Genomic DNA, 8624 nt, shown 5'->3' on the forward strand with positions numbered 1-8624 from the left:
GGTTTTGAAAATCCTATCCTACGTGGTTATGCATATGTGGTGCTGGGGATGTCTGTATTCACTAGGCAGGAGGTATGTCCATTGTGGCATGAGTTTGCAGAATAGTATCCTGATATCTAACCCAGCCACTTTATGTCTGCCTGAGTAAGAAGGATGAGGGTGTATTATAAACAGGGCCCTGTGTGTTCTGTGCTTCTGCAGCTATGGAATTTCCTATGCAATCCACCCTTCATACAAGAAATGTGCTCCAGGAGGTAAGCTATAATAAGTTTCTAGCTGTGATGAGTGTGACGGGTTGGACGCCCGATCTGGGATGCCACCTGATGTGCTGGGGTCCCACTGGTTCCGCCCGTTCCACCAGCCTGAGTTTCCTCACCCTGTCCTAGCTGTGCCAGGCCCTCAAGCCTTCTCCAGCACATTCACACAGGTAGGGATGCACCCAGCTGCAAATGGACGCAGAGACACTGAGATCAGCTCTTTGTGGGAGGAATCAGCTCAGGCATTCACCCAGCACTCATGTGCACCCCCATTTGGGGAGTAAACCCAAAATAATATTCTTTTGTGCTGTATAGAAAAATCAGCACAGCGCAAGCTCATAAAAATCGCCCTCTCCCTCAATGTGGAAAGAGATATGCACAGCTTCTTTCCCCCCAGATATGAATTGCACAGACTGGGTTATGTTATAAACAAGAAATAAGTTTATCAACTACAAAAGGTAAATTTGAAGTAATTATAAGGGACAGCAAACAGAACAAAGTAGATTACTGAGCAAATAAAACAAAACATGCAAACTAAGTTTAATACATGCAAGAAACAAGTTACAAAATGTAATTTCTCATCCTCAGTGTTGTTTTAGGCAAGTTGCAGAGTTTCTGTAGCTTAGAGTTCCAATTATTTCTCTTTAAAGACTGGACCCCTGTCTCAGCCTGGGCTCAACCCTGCCTTTCCCGCCAGGTGTTTTTAGTAGTCTTCCTTCCTGGGCAGGCAATGGAGGAGAGTTCTGATTGCCTTCCTTCCCAGTCTTAAATAGAATTTACATAAGGCAGGAAGCCTTTACTTCCAGTGGAAAAGTATCAGCAGTGTCCAAGGTGGTATTTTGGACCAGGTGACATTATCACATGACCTTGCAGCATCAGGGCAACCATGAGACAAGGTCCACAGCAAGGAACTCCTGGGAAGATGGGAGGCCCACATCTTCAAAGACTCATTGTCTTTTCCTAATGGCCCATTAAGGCTGATTGCTCACTGTCTGGTGAGCATTTCCCAAGCACATACCCACACAGTTGTAATTGTTACATAAATAATATTCCTAACTTTAGATATATAAATGATACATGCATACAAATTGGATAAACACATTCAGTAAATCATAACCATTTCAATGATATCTCACATGACCCATCTTGCATAAAATACATCTGAGTTATGCCATATTCATATCATAACAATATTTCTATGAAGAATATGGGGTGTAACATCACAATGAGTACAAAGACATTCCTAAAAGCATGTGCCATACTGTCAGGAGTGGCTCACGAACATGGGTGCCACCATTTGGGCAGACTGTCAAGAAGCAAAGCACAAACCCCAAATTGGTTGTATATTCTATTATTTTAATCAACCCAGTAACAAGTGTGAACTCCTAAAACATGATGATAGTCTTCATATGGACACACAGACAGGCCTCTTGGGCACACCAGTCTAACTTGCCACCCAGGCAAGCCTGCCCTTGCGATAGATGGTCCCTTACACCAAAACTCACATCAATATTCAGGTTACTCACAGTCCCAAAGGACCAGTCACTTATACAAGGTCATGTGCACCCTATGCTCCTGGGGGAATTCTGCGCCACTGTGCACACACAGAATTCATGTCCGGTGAAGAATTTTTTTCTACGCAGAAAATACATTCTGCCTGAGAAGTGCTGCCATTCCACCTTTCACCCACCAGAGGCCGCTGTGGTGCAAGAACAAACAGCCGCAGCTGTGTTCATCAGGGCACCCTGTCCACGAAGCCCAGGTTAGAAGACAGGGGATGTGGGAAGGGGACAGACAGAATGGGGCACAGGGGGCTGCTGGAGGGGGTCACAGACACTAGTGGGGTGACTGCTTTGAGCCAGGAGCTGAATGGGAGGGGGGCTTCAGTGTCATATGGGGGTGTGGGCTGGGGATCTGCAAGACCACATGGTGATGGGAAGTGCAGGGACACACAGGGACCGGGGACAGATGCCCCTGACTGAATGGGAGAGGCTAGGGGTCAGTCAGGGTCTGCATAGGGGAGGCTCCCCAACTCCCTAACAATCCCTCCCCCCCCGCAAAAAAAAAACCCTGTTCCATACTTAGACTCATAGACTCATAGACTTTAAGGTCAGAAGGGACCATTATGATCATCTAGTCTGACCTCCTGCACAACGCAGGCCACAGAATCTCACCCACCCACTCCTGTAACAAGCCCCTGACCTATGTCTGAGTTATTGAAGTCCTCAAATTGTGGTCTGAAGACCTCAAGCTGCAGAGAATTCTCCAGCAAGTGACCCGTGCCCCATGCTGCAGAGGAAGGCGAAAAACCTCCAGGGCCTCTGCCAATCTGCCCTGGAGGAAAATTCCTTCCCGACCCCAAATATGGCGATCAGTTAAACCCTGAGCATGTGGGCAAGACTCACCAGCCAGCACCCAGGAAAGAATTCTCTGTAGTACCTCAGATCCCATCCCATCTAACATTCCCATATTTCAATCAGGTTACCATGAACGATATCACTCTCTTGAGGATAACACAGAGAGATAAAGAACGGATGTTGCTCTCCCAACAAGACCCAACAAGTCTCCAAATTCATTCCCAGGTTCCTTCCCTCTCCTTTAGTTCCTCCATTACCTCTGACTCCCCCAGGTATTTGCACTACTTCCGAGACATGCAGGAAATACATTTCTGTGTTGCAGTTTAAATGAATTACTCAAGGTTCTGTATTAATTTGCCTGGTAAGGAATCTGTCAAAAAACATTTCCTGAAATTTTTTTGGGTCTTATTATTACAGACATACCTGCTGACAGGTATTTTGAAATAAATTACCAAAATAATTGAAACTGGCATGATTATATTGTGATATTTTGATAAATAAAATATGCAGAATTTTGCAGAATTTTAAAATATTATGCACAGCATTTTTAATTTTTTGGTGCAGAATTCCCCCAGGAGTAACCCTAGACCTCACCAAAGATAAAGATTTATTAACTAAGAAAAAAACCCTGAGAGTTATTTACAAGGTTAAAGCACGTAAACATACACACACACAAACAAGTTACAATTTTAGGTTCCAAAAGTAATAGAAGCTTGTAATCTCTATGCATCCATTAAGGCCAACCCAAGCTAAGTAGCTTGGGAATCCCTTGCTTATGCTTAGAAATCTTCACCCCTTAGAGTTCAAGCAGCACAGGGATAACAATTTCTCCTTAACAGGGATTTTTATTCCCTCCACCCAGTGTTCAACACTAACACACTGTGATGGGACAAGGGCTTCTGTATGTATCCACTTCATAGGTGTGGGAGAAGCAATCAACAAAGTCTTTTGTCCACTGATGTTCCACAGTGGCTTGTCTGATATCTATAGGCCTTCCTTTGTTGGGGAGGAGATGATACCTCTTGTAGTAAAGTTTTCACACTTGATAATGCTTCTCCTCTGACTGTGGGGGTTTATTGTCTTAAACATTTTATAGTTACAGAGCAAACATTTAAATATTCCTTTATAATATGAGATACACATATTGTAAGTGAGATCAATACTTGCAGCATCCTCCAAGCATTTCATAAAATCTAAACACGTTCTGGTAACTCTAACATCTGTTTCAACAATACTAACACACAAGTAAGCCAGACTGGTTTCCAGCTATGTATTTGTCAGTGGTCAGTGAGGCCCAGTAGCCTGGGTCTGAGTTGGTACCTAGTCTGCCAGTGCCATAGCATGAACCAAGCATAAATCATTGTCACATTGAGTTTGTGGCAGTCTAAAAAATAGCTCTGAGATGGGTGAACTGTCCCATTCATCTCAAAGGGTTATTAACTCTGAAATCCAAAGATGACAGTCAATACTGACAACTGTTTGCTGATCACAGTAGCAGAAACATCCAGCTAATTTGGCTATTACACAATTCCTCATCATCTCCCGCACCTCCCAGATATCAAAAGCCCCAAGGGTCTACCTAGCTGTTACCCCACTACTACGATGCAGTTCTGCATTTTCCATACTTAAAATCTGCAACATATTGAAAATTTAAAATACCTGAAGACCGTAAATAAAAGGAATGGTAGAGGGACAACTATTCTGAGACTGTATTATTTATGTCCATATTTAATTCAATAAAACCTCCATTTTGAAGTATTTTAAATAAAACTGCCAAAGAATTTCCAGCTGGCTGCACAATGGTGCCACAGAATCCAGAGTGCTGTGCTGCAGAATTTAAATCCATTTTGCTGCAGATTATATGGTGACTGGTGAGCTGCCTAAAAAGAGAAGAGTCAGAGAAGGATGGAAGATTGGAGTGGAGTGAGGCTGCATTCAGGAAGACTGGGTGAAGGTTAAACAGCAAGTGATACAAGAGTTTTAAAGAGATAAAGAAGGATATGGGCATTCACATTGGTACTTGAGGAGGGTCAGAGAGGCTCAGTGCAGCATCTGGAGAAAGGAGAATAGTCAGAGGGGGAATGTATAATTTTGGCTTAATACTTTTCTTTCCATCCTAACCACAGATATAATTAAAGGCACACATTTAGCCATGACTTTCTTTTGCTCATTGTTTTCCAGACCTGTTACATAAATTACACATGTAAAACATTTGAAATGACATGGCAAGCTCTGCTTGAGAGAATCAAAGACAGTCTCATCTTCATGATGGGCTTTCAGTTTAGTTCTTTGCTGCTGCTAAACAGTACTGTAGGAAGGGTTGGCCTGACAGCGTGTAAGGCCCAAAGCAAAGAGACCCTCTTGCAGACAGCTGGAGAAGAGAAACAAGCTGTGAGCTGCTGCTCCTCCTCCTCTGGTCACACTGGTGGAGACAGGCTTGGCCTCTAAGTAGCAGAGCTTTCCCGGGATGATGCTGGGCCTCAAGCAGCTGCTTGTTGCTGTGTTTTAGGGTACCCCTGGGTGTATGTTGTCTTGTGGGATTAGACAGTAATGGATAATTATCCAAGAAACATTCACAGAAAAGGAGCCAGAGCAATGACTCTTCAGATGCAGGTGTGTAAAGAATGCACCTCCTGGGTGTGGTGTTCTGTCCTATCAAGTGGCACCGAGACCACTCAGAGAGAGAGAGATGGGGAGATTAATGAGTCTACTCTACAGCCTTAGCTAAGAGTCAGTTGGCTTTTAGCTCATGCAGTAGAGGCTCATGCTCTAAGCTCCAAAGGTCCCAGGTTTGAGCCCAACAACTGGGTCGGTCAGTGGAGCAGGAAAGGGAACATTGCAATCCAGTGCCCAAAGTGGAAACTACAAACAGGGGAGACTATAGAAGATAATGGCTAATACCTGGGTCATAGTAGTGAAACAAGATGGAGCCTAAGGAGTAGCACCAATAATTGCCTGGTAAATATCCCCCAACAAGAGTGCCATTACTATAGCAGGATGTGCATGCAAACAGAGAGAAAGTTAGTGTGGTTGTTCAGGAGTCCAGACTTACTCAAAATCATCTGTTTGTAAATGAGCAGAGGCTTCACACATCATTCAAGTAATACACTTAGTCACAGAGACCAGAGGAAAGGTTAGATGTTTCTCAGTGCCTGTAGTGGGATGAGTGCCCCTACTCCAGTAGGCAGGGGTTGAAAGCACCCTTGGAGAGGTCTGGGAAAAGCAGTGAGAGCAGCTGAGTGAGTAGCTGACCACAGGTGTGGCCAGCTCAATCAGGGCCCAGCTGGTCCTGATAAGAGGGCTGTAGGCCAGGAGCTGAGGAAGTCTCACTCTAGCCCTGGAGTGGGAATGGTTAGCAGCCTAGGGGCAAGGTATCTGGAGCAGAGCAGCAGAAAGGCAAAGCAAGAGGAGTTGGGGAGCTCCAGCCTGGTAAACCCCCAGGCTGCAAGGGCTGAGAGGTGCAGTCAGGGTTAGGCAGAGGTAGCAGGTCTTAATCCCTTGCCAATGATGAGTGGCCATTACAGACTGCAGGCTGTCTCAGAGAATGGGGGCTAGATGATGACTGGCAGTAGCCACTGATATGAGGTGGGTTTAGAGGGTTGGGGGTTCCCCTGGGAGGGGAAACCCAGACTGAGGGGGTTCTTCTGGGAGCAGAACCCTGAGGAAAGGGGCACCGTGGTCTGGGAGGGAAGCAGGTGAGCCACTGGCTAGTAGGAAGTCAAGTATCAGAGGGGTAGCCGTGTTAGTCTGGTTCTGTAGAAGCAGCAAAGAATCCTGTGGCACCTTATAGACTAACAGACGTTTTGCAGCATGAGCTTTCGTGGGTGAATACCCACTTCTTCGGATGCAAGCACCTGCCCCTGAAATTTCCACTGCTTGCATCCGAAGAAGTGGGTATTCACCCACGAAAGCTCATGCTGCAAAACGTCTGTTAGTCTATAAGGTGCCACAGGATTCTTTGCTGCTTGGCTAGTAGGAGGCACTCCATGTGCTGGAGAGCTAATTCCCAAGATGACCAGCAGGAGGTGCCATGCTGGTGAGGCTTTGCCTCGCTACAGTGCCTAAGAAGCTATTGATAACACTAGCATAAGTGTAACTGAGAAACAGTAGCTTTTCATCCTTTCTCCAGTATGCCAAGCTATAGGGAAAGATTCTGGCCAAAAGCTTTTGAAAGGGGCAGAGAAGGAAGATGTGGAAGTAAAAAGCACTGTTGTTAAAGCCATAAGAAAGAGGTCACAATCTTCTACTTTTCTTCCACTGCTAAAGATAGCTGCATTAATGGAAAATGAGGGTGTTTTTTTCACCTTTCACAACATAACAAATGTGAAGCCATTTCCACAGACTTAATTGCTGGTCATACCACTTCTCATCTAACAATGACTTCCTTCTCTGCCACTCACTGGGCACAATAGAGACATCCTTGCTATGGACAATCAAAGATATGCTTCCTTTTTTAGAGTTAGCCCTGACCAAAACTCTAGAGCCAAATACTCTGGAACTTTGGGGCACTACTTAGAACCTGAACCCAGATCAGGATTTTGCATCTTGGGGCCATCTCTAATCGTCATGAGTTCTACTTTAAGGAACATACAAAACTGAAAGGTCTAGGGTAAAGTTCTAGCCCCATTGAAGTAAATGGGACTTTTGCCTTGGGGGAGGGGGGCAGAATTTCACCCCCTTAGTTGTTAATCAATGCTGTTTGGTTAGGTCTGGTGCTGAACAATAGTGCAGTGAGTGTCCCCCAGCTAGTCCAGGGTGCTGCCTGGGATGAGATTACTCTGGGGAAGGCAGAATCCACTCAAATGAAACAAATCTCATGAAAAGCCAAAGTTTTCTTGCTCCTGCTCCCTTCAGCTTTCATGTCATTGGCTCAGTTAATTAAAATTGCAGTAATGGGGGAGTGGATGGCTTAGCTGATTGGTAATGGGATATATACAGCCTTTCACCTACAGGTCACTGATTAGATTGTGGCCCAAGTTGGCATTGACCAAAATTTATTACCATCTAATGGCTGTTCGGTGACCTATGTGAAAAGAGTTGGTGATTTCAGTCCAGTTCTGAGCAGACAGGTGTCCACCTCACAAAAGCCACTAGTACAATTGGCACTAATTGGCAGCCTCAGCAAAGAGACCAGAGACTCAATGTACAAGGGGCTGCATTACCCCCTCACCCTGGTGGTCTCTTAGACTGGCTGCGTAGGGGCACTTGCACTGCTGCCGCCTAGTTCTGTGAATAAGGAGAACTCCTGTACCCAGTAGTTCCTGCTACTGAAATGCTTCTTGCCAGCACCGAAGCAAACGTGAATTGAGCCAACAGGACAGTTGAACTATCTGGTTTGTGTGAATGTTTGGTGTTAGTTTGACAGTACAGTTAATACTTCCTTATATAAGCAGAAAAAGAAAGGGTGTGTCAGATAGACAAAGTAGGAGAATACAGCAGGGCTGAGGCAGCTCAGAAACAGGTTGCCTGGCTACATATGCAGGGCAGTTAAATTGAAACTGAATCAGAATCGGCCTCTAAAGACCTAATCAACAGGCAACAGCGAGAGGGCAGTGGGGTAAAGACTGCAGGGGCAAGAGAATGGTGTTTGGCAAGCTAGTCCATGATATGGATGTACATAGATCAGCTGGTTATTGACACTCACAGATCCCCAACCTCTGGGGATGGATGGGGACAGGATTTCTACTGTCCAGCAATCCAGCCCCAGTGAAATCCACCCATTCCAAACTCAGCTAGTTTGGTATCAGAGGGGTAGCCGTGTTAGTCTGGTTCTGTAGAAGCAGCAAAGAATCCTGTGGCACCTTATAGACTAACAGACGTCTGTTAGTCTATAAGGTGCCACAGGATTCTTTGCTGCTTCAGCTAGTTTGGGCTTCCTGGGCAGGGGGGAGAGAAGAGCCAAAATGTATTGTCTAGCTAATGCCTCATTCAAAGTGTTCTTGGGGCTAAGCCTTCAAATGGTATAAGTTGACATAGCCCCACAGACTATGGAGCTAAACCGATTTATACC

Source organism: Mauremys mutica, chromosome 6 (genome assembly GCF_020497125.1).
Source record: "Mauremys mutica isolate MM-2020 ecotype Southern chromosome 6, ASM2049712v1, whole genome shotgun sequence".
Lineage (NCBI taxonomy): Eukaryota > Metazoa > Chordata > Testudines > Geoemydidae > Mauremys > Mauremys mutica.